Source organism: Enhydra lutris, unplaced genomic scaffold (assembly GCF_002288905.1).
Source record: "Enhydra lutris kenyoni isolate GAN:26980312 unplaced genomic scaffold, ASM228890v2 scaffoldscaffold56, whole genome shotgun sequence".
Taxonomy (NCBI): Eukaryota; Metazoa; Chordata; class Mammalia; order Carnivora; family Mustelidae; genus Enhydra; species Enhydra lutris.
In genome coordinates this window covers 12,476,192-12,482,416 of record NW_019154140.1, presented here as the reverse complement: position 1 = coordinate 12,482,416, position 6,225 = coordinate 12,476,192, and positions in this window count along the sequence as shown.

Here is a 6,225-nt window from a genome sequence, read left to right as displayed (position 1 = left end):
CGGCTTTGCCCGGGGAAGCTGGGCGCTGTGGCTGAGGGCAGCCATCCACCGTCCGAACCTGGCCCGGGACCAGAGCCTCCCACCTTGCGCTCTGACCTTTGAGGGGAAAAGTTCAAGGTCTGCTCTGAGTTGCCATGGGACTCCATTCCTCCCCTCAGTTCCCTTAACTTGATGGTCCTGATCTGTCTCCAGCGCTGTGGCCTTCCCTCCTGGTGCCTCTATCCATCCCCCTGGCCAGTGGGAGTTTCTTCCAAGCTTAAAGCTTTCCGGACAGAATCCGCCAGAGCCGGCAGGACTGCATCCTCTCTGTACGGAACTCCGTTAGAACCAGGAAACCATTCCTGGTGTGTCACCTCGGCCCCTCCTGTAGCGGGTACTTTTTATTCCCTCTTATTTTGTCTTCTGTAAAAGAAATCTAATGGCTAAGGGCCCAGCACAGTACAGTCTAGCTGCTTCAAACATTTGTAGAACGAGGGGCGCCTGGGTAGTTTAGTGGGTTGGGCACCTGATTTGGCTCAGATCATGATACCACAGTCCTGGGATGGAGCCCGGGGTCCTGGGATCTAGCCCAGGGCAGTCAGGCGCCCCCTCTGGGCAGGGAGTCAGCATCTCCCTCTCACTCTGCCCCTCCCCTGCTTGTGTTCCCTCTCTCTCTCTCTTTTTCAAATAAGTAAATAAAATCTTTTTTAAACTTTTTTGGAGAATTAACGAACTGAAATTTGAATTCAAGACTTTGTAACAGGGCAAGCCTCCTCCATCCGGCTGAATCCTACCTAGGATTCTGGCAGGAACCACCTTAGGATCCCTTAGAATTGTTCTCTTCCTTGATAACTACCTACCTTAGTGTTGTGGGGAAATCCTATGTAAACAGAAAGTGGAGCTGTATTCACTAACAGCCAGATCCCGAACAGGCCACTAATCCAGAATCCCAGAATGTGAGTTTCCATTTCAAGAACTCTGGAGGTTGGAAGGAGGGATGATCAGGAGAAGGTATTTACTCCATTCTCAATATTGGGGTGAGGCTCCCACCCCCTTGCCAGGCAATGGAGGAGAAAAGAGCAGAAGGGAAGTGGAAGGGTAGAGACTTCCAGCTTAAAAGAATGGTCTTTCAGGTAATGAGGTTAGGTCAGTCCTTGAGACCTGGCTGGACAGAGAGGTATCAGCAGAACCAGCTCCCAGCAAGCACCCAGGAAGAAGGAGACGGCAGAGTCAGAGATGGACAGAAAGCGGAAAGAGTGTGGGACTCCCCTGTCTCTGTCCACCTAGCTTCTGCGTCCCTTTCCCCTCCATGCCTAAGGAAGAACCCCAGCCAAGACAAAGCTGCAGCCAGACCCCAGTCAGACTCCTACACAATCCAGGTCTCAAACTCTTGAGAGCAACCACCTCCCTTAACAACTGAGAAAGAATGGGCTGGAAACTACAAAAGAATTGCAAATTAGAATCAGAGCTAAGGAGCTGCCCAAATTAGGTAGGCATTTAAACAAAAAGAGGTGGAAAAGAGGCGGGAGATGTACTTCCAGAGGGATCTCGACAGGTCTTGCAAACACGGTGGCATATCCCACCCTAATCTCCCAGGCCCCCAACTCCTAACCCATCTTAAGGGAAGGAAAATTCACCAAAACAAAAGTTATTCATGAAAGGTACTTTGGAGTCCCTCTAGTCTGACCCCCTCCATTTAACGAGTGGGAAAACTAAGCCCAGAAAAACGATGTGGTCCCCGCAGAGAATAAGCAGCAAAGCCAGAGCCAAGTCCTCCTAACCTTTTTCTTGTGCTTTTCCATCCTGTGGCTCTCTTTCTCCTTCTTTAGTCACCAGTCCTGGTGTTTAACCTCAACCTCATCCTTCTTGCAGCAATTTAATCCCATGTCTGCCTTACCCTACCTCTACACAGATAAAAACCAGATATGTCTGCTCCATCCATAGGCGATTTTTCTCTCCCTGTCCTCTGGTCCCAACCCCCTCTCTCTTCCAGGCGGCTTCTGCCAGCCTCGTTGGTCTCCTTTTCACCTTCCAAACTGCCCCTGCCCCTTGGAGACCCTTCCGTCTTCACTCCCCCAGCCCCACAATTCCTCCCAACTAGCTTTTGAGTTTGATAGGGACCAAAAATGATGCTTTGGCAGCAGTGACGGATGGATGTGATGTGCCTCCCACGGGAATGCTATTTAAAGGGGCGGCCTCACAATCCTCTCCTTCCAAAGTGACAAGAGAAAAAGCCTGCTCCTCAATCTCTCCAGAGCTGCAAACTCAGCTCAAGTTAACTTCTGACTTCCTCAACCCGCAGCCTGGCCTGTGCTCCCGCTTCCTATTCAGGTGGGAGGGAGAGGACTTGACAACTCACTGAGGTGTGGGGGCTGAGGGGGGATTCATCTTTGTTTCTTTTGATGACAGGTACTTAGGAGGAGCAGGAGGCCCTGTGGGGGGAGAACTGGAAGAACACTCCTCCCCCAACCTCGTGAGTACATTTCAGCCATGTGCCTGCTTCTTCTCGGAGTCGAACTTTGTTGTAGAAGAACAGAGAGAGGCGCAAGGACCTAAGCGAGGGAAGTCTTAGCCTTAGCTGGGACCTCCTTCCCTCTTGGGCCCCAGGGCTCAAATCAAAGCTGTTCTAGTCCTCCCAGGCAAAGGGCCACCAGGTAAGATCCCCTGGGCCTGACCCAGCCCCACCTGCCTACGGAACTGAACACCATCATAAGAGGAGCAGTGTTTGCATTGCCTGCAGGAAAGGGAGCTCCTGGGCAAGCATCTCACCCCAGGCCTGGTGGGAGGGATAATTCCAGCTCATTGCCGCAAACAAGTTAATGGAGATTTTAATGAAAACACTGCACTAATGAAAATGCTGAGGCTAGAACTTACTCTCTGCCTGCAAGACAAAACAATTGGAGTCAGAATTTCTCCGATAGTCATTCCTCATTTCCTTTTAAGGCCTGAATAAAACAAGCTGGGGATCTGAGAGCCTGTTTATGGGTGATTGTGTCCCCAGCTGTCAGGGGTCAGAGATCAGGGAAGCGTACTGCTGAAAATGCCGAAAATGCCAATGGGTCCCATCACCACATCTGTCCCTTCAGCTCGAGACATTCACCTTTTGTTTCAGGTGGTAATGAAGCAGGAGAACTGAGGTTCTTGTCTCACGGAGTTGAAAAATGAATCTCACCTGACCAAGGAGAGGGAGTAAAGTGATAGGTTTTATTGAGTGAGGATACAGAGGCTCTCAGGAGTGAGAAGGGTCCAGGCCACTGAGGGCTTTTAGGGTTGGTCTTTTATTGAAGGCTAACCAGGGAACTTCAATCCTTTTAACATCTCTACTGATAGCACCACCAAGTAAGGACTAGTGATAACACGTTCAATGGCTTACTTCCTTTTTAGGGTCTGGTAATTCTTTGTTGGTCACAAGTAGCTGTTATAAGAAGATCCCACCTCTGACACCTGGGACAGGATGGTCTGGTTTGTTCCCTTTAGTTTCCTTACAACTTCCACATTTGGGGGATTTTTCTGTAAGCCTGATTCCGTAGACCACTACCTATCTCTCCCTGCCTAGCCCCGCCTGTCCCTTACTCAGTAAAGCCACCACGCCCTCACCTTCTATTTGCTCATTCTAGAGTCTCTGGATTCTAATGACCAGGTCTTCCCAGATGAAGAGGCAGTCTGGTCAGGTAGAAAATGTCTAGGATTGAGATCAGGCTTGAGTCCCGGTTCTCGATGTACTGCTAAACATGTGACCTTCATTAAATCATTAAACATCTCTGAATCTATTTACTGGCCTAAAATAGGGAAGCCTTCCCCAGCTATCTTGCAGAATTGTCAAAAAGGATGCGAGAGCACTTTGAAAAAGTATACATAACAGAGAAATGTGTGTGTGATTACATATTTGTAAAAAGATATCAGGTCCAATGACAACATCTTAGAAAAGGAGAACAGATTTCTACTGCCAAGGGTTAGGGAAGGGGAAGGGGATGTGATTGTAAAAAAGCAACATGAGGTATCCTTGTGGCTCTTGACTGTGTTGGTGACAGATGCGCAACCCTACATGGGAAAAGCTGTACAGGGATGCCTGGGTGGCTCAGTCAGTTAAGCATCTGTCTTCAGCTTGGGTCGTTATCTCCGGGTCCTGGGATCGAACCCCACGATGAAGCCCCATATCCCCACACATTGGTGTCCCTGCTCTACCTCTCCCTCCCTCTCTGTCCCTCTCACTCTGTGCTCTCGCTCTCACTCATTCTCTCTCAAATAAATAAATAAAATCTTTTAAAAAAGAAAAAGCTGTACAGAACTAAATACATATACACAGAGGAATGAGTATAAGTAAAGCTGGGAAAATCTGTATTAGATCATGAATTGTATCAAAGTCAATATCCTGTTTATGATAGTATACTATAGTTATCCAAGAGGTTAACTACGGGAGAAACTGGTAAAGGTACATAAGATCTCTCTGTGTTCTTTTTCTTTTCTTTTCTTTTCTTTTCTTTTACGTTGAAGTATGGTTGACACGCAGTGTTTCTGTGTTATTTCTTACAAGTGCATGTGGGTTAGCCACCTCAATAAAAAAAAAAAAAAAAATGTTTTGAAGTAAGCTTTATGCCCAACGTGGGGCTTGAACTCACAACCTTGAGATCAAGAGTCACAGGCACTATCCACTGAGCCAGCCAGGCACCCCCTCTCGATAAAAATTTTAATTAAAAAAAAAAAAAAAGTATCTGGGGCACCTGGGTGGCTCAGTGGATTAAAGCCTCTGCCTTCGGCTCAGGTCATGGTCTCAGGATCCTGGGATTGAGCCCCGCATCAGGCTCTCTGCTCAGCGGGGAGCCTGCTTCCTCCTCTCTCTCTCTCTCTGCCTGCCTCTCTGCCTACTTGTGATCTCTGTCAAATAAATAAATAAAAATCTTAAAAAAAAAAAAAAAAGGATCATATCTACCCTCTAGTCCCCTGCAGAAACTTATGCTATCCCCTGGGAGGCTCCTCTCAAGTAGCTTTCCACGTGCATGGAACAGAGGTCTCCATTTCCTCAAGAACAAGATCCCAGCAGAGAGGGGAGGGTCTAGGAGGAGTCGTTCAGATGCTTCTGAGCCTTCCCCTGCTCATCAACTTTGCCCTCGGTCTCAAAAGGCCTGACCCTGAATCACTCCTTTAGAACATAATGGCCTTTCCATAGCAAGGAAGGCCAACCAGCTGATGTCATGAAGCTGGATGCTCTGTTGCTTCTATCCTAAAGAGCAGACAATCGTTGCTAAGAAAAGCTTTGTGTATCGATTATGAGTCCCAAGTTTAAAAAGTATTGACTGAGCCTGGGTCTTGAGAAATAAAGATCAAACATGAATACAAAGTCCCAAAACAGCTATCAAATGGCTAATGAACCCCAAATGGTTTTGCTGAAAACCAACAATTGCTTTCTTTTTTATCATGCAAATATGGACATGACCCTAATTAATCAGCTAGTTAATTATATTTGCGCACTTCAACAACTCTCAACCTGCGACAGAGGATCTGTTGCTCCAGTCCTCCCTGGCCATGAGTGCACCAAAATGATGGATGGGGCCACTGTTTCCTGCCATGGAGTTAACTAAATCAGCTTTAGTGCTATCTTGAATGCCCCAGGCATTGTGACACTTGAAATTCTAATTAGTGCAGAAAAGGGCCAAGTTGAAACAGCTTGTACTCCCTCAAGTATACCCACTTTCAGGGCCCTATAATCTAATGAGGTCTATGAAGTTTAAGATCTAGAAGAGAAATCCCTGCCTGGAGCAACAGCTGTACCCAGGATGACAAGGGGATTTGGGTTAAATTAGTGGCTCCAGATAGGAGGGAGAGTACCCCCAAATGATCTGGGAGGAAGACCCACATGACTCTGATCCAATTAGTTGTCATGTGACCGCGTATCAGCTAGACTGACCCTCTGCTCTGCGTTGTAGTGATGGCAAAGAAAAAGCAGGCGGGGTTCCAGCGAAACAGATGGAAGAACTTACTGGTTCCCCACAAGGTGTGGAAGAGCAGGTGAGGGGGGCTGGGGCCAGTGATAACCTCTCACTGCCCATGGAGGCAGTAGAGCTGGGGGCAGAGGACAAGACCCACGACTCCTGAGAGAGCCCCACAAAGGAAAAAGGGAGTTCCTTTGCTGCTGCTTTGCAGTAGGAGCAAGCTGAATGTTTGCTGAACACATTTGGAAAAGGAAGAGAGGAGATAATCGTCCTAATGAATGTGCAGGAAACAATAGCAGCTCCAGTGGGAGGATTA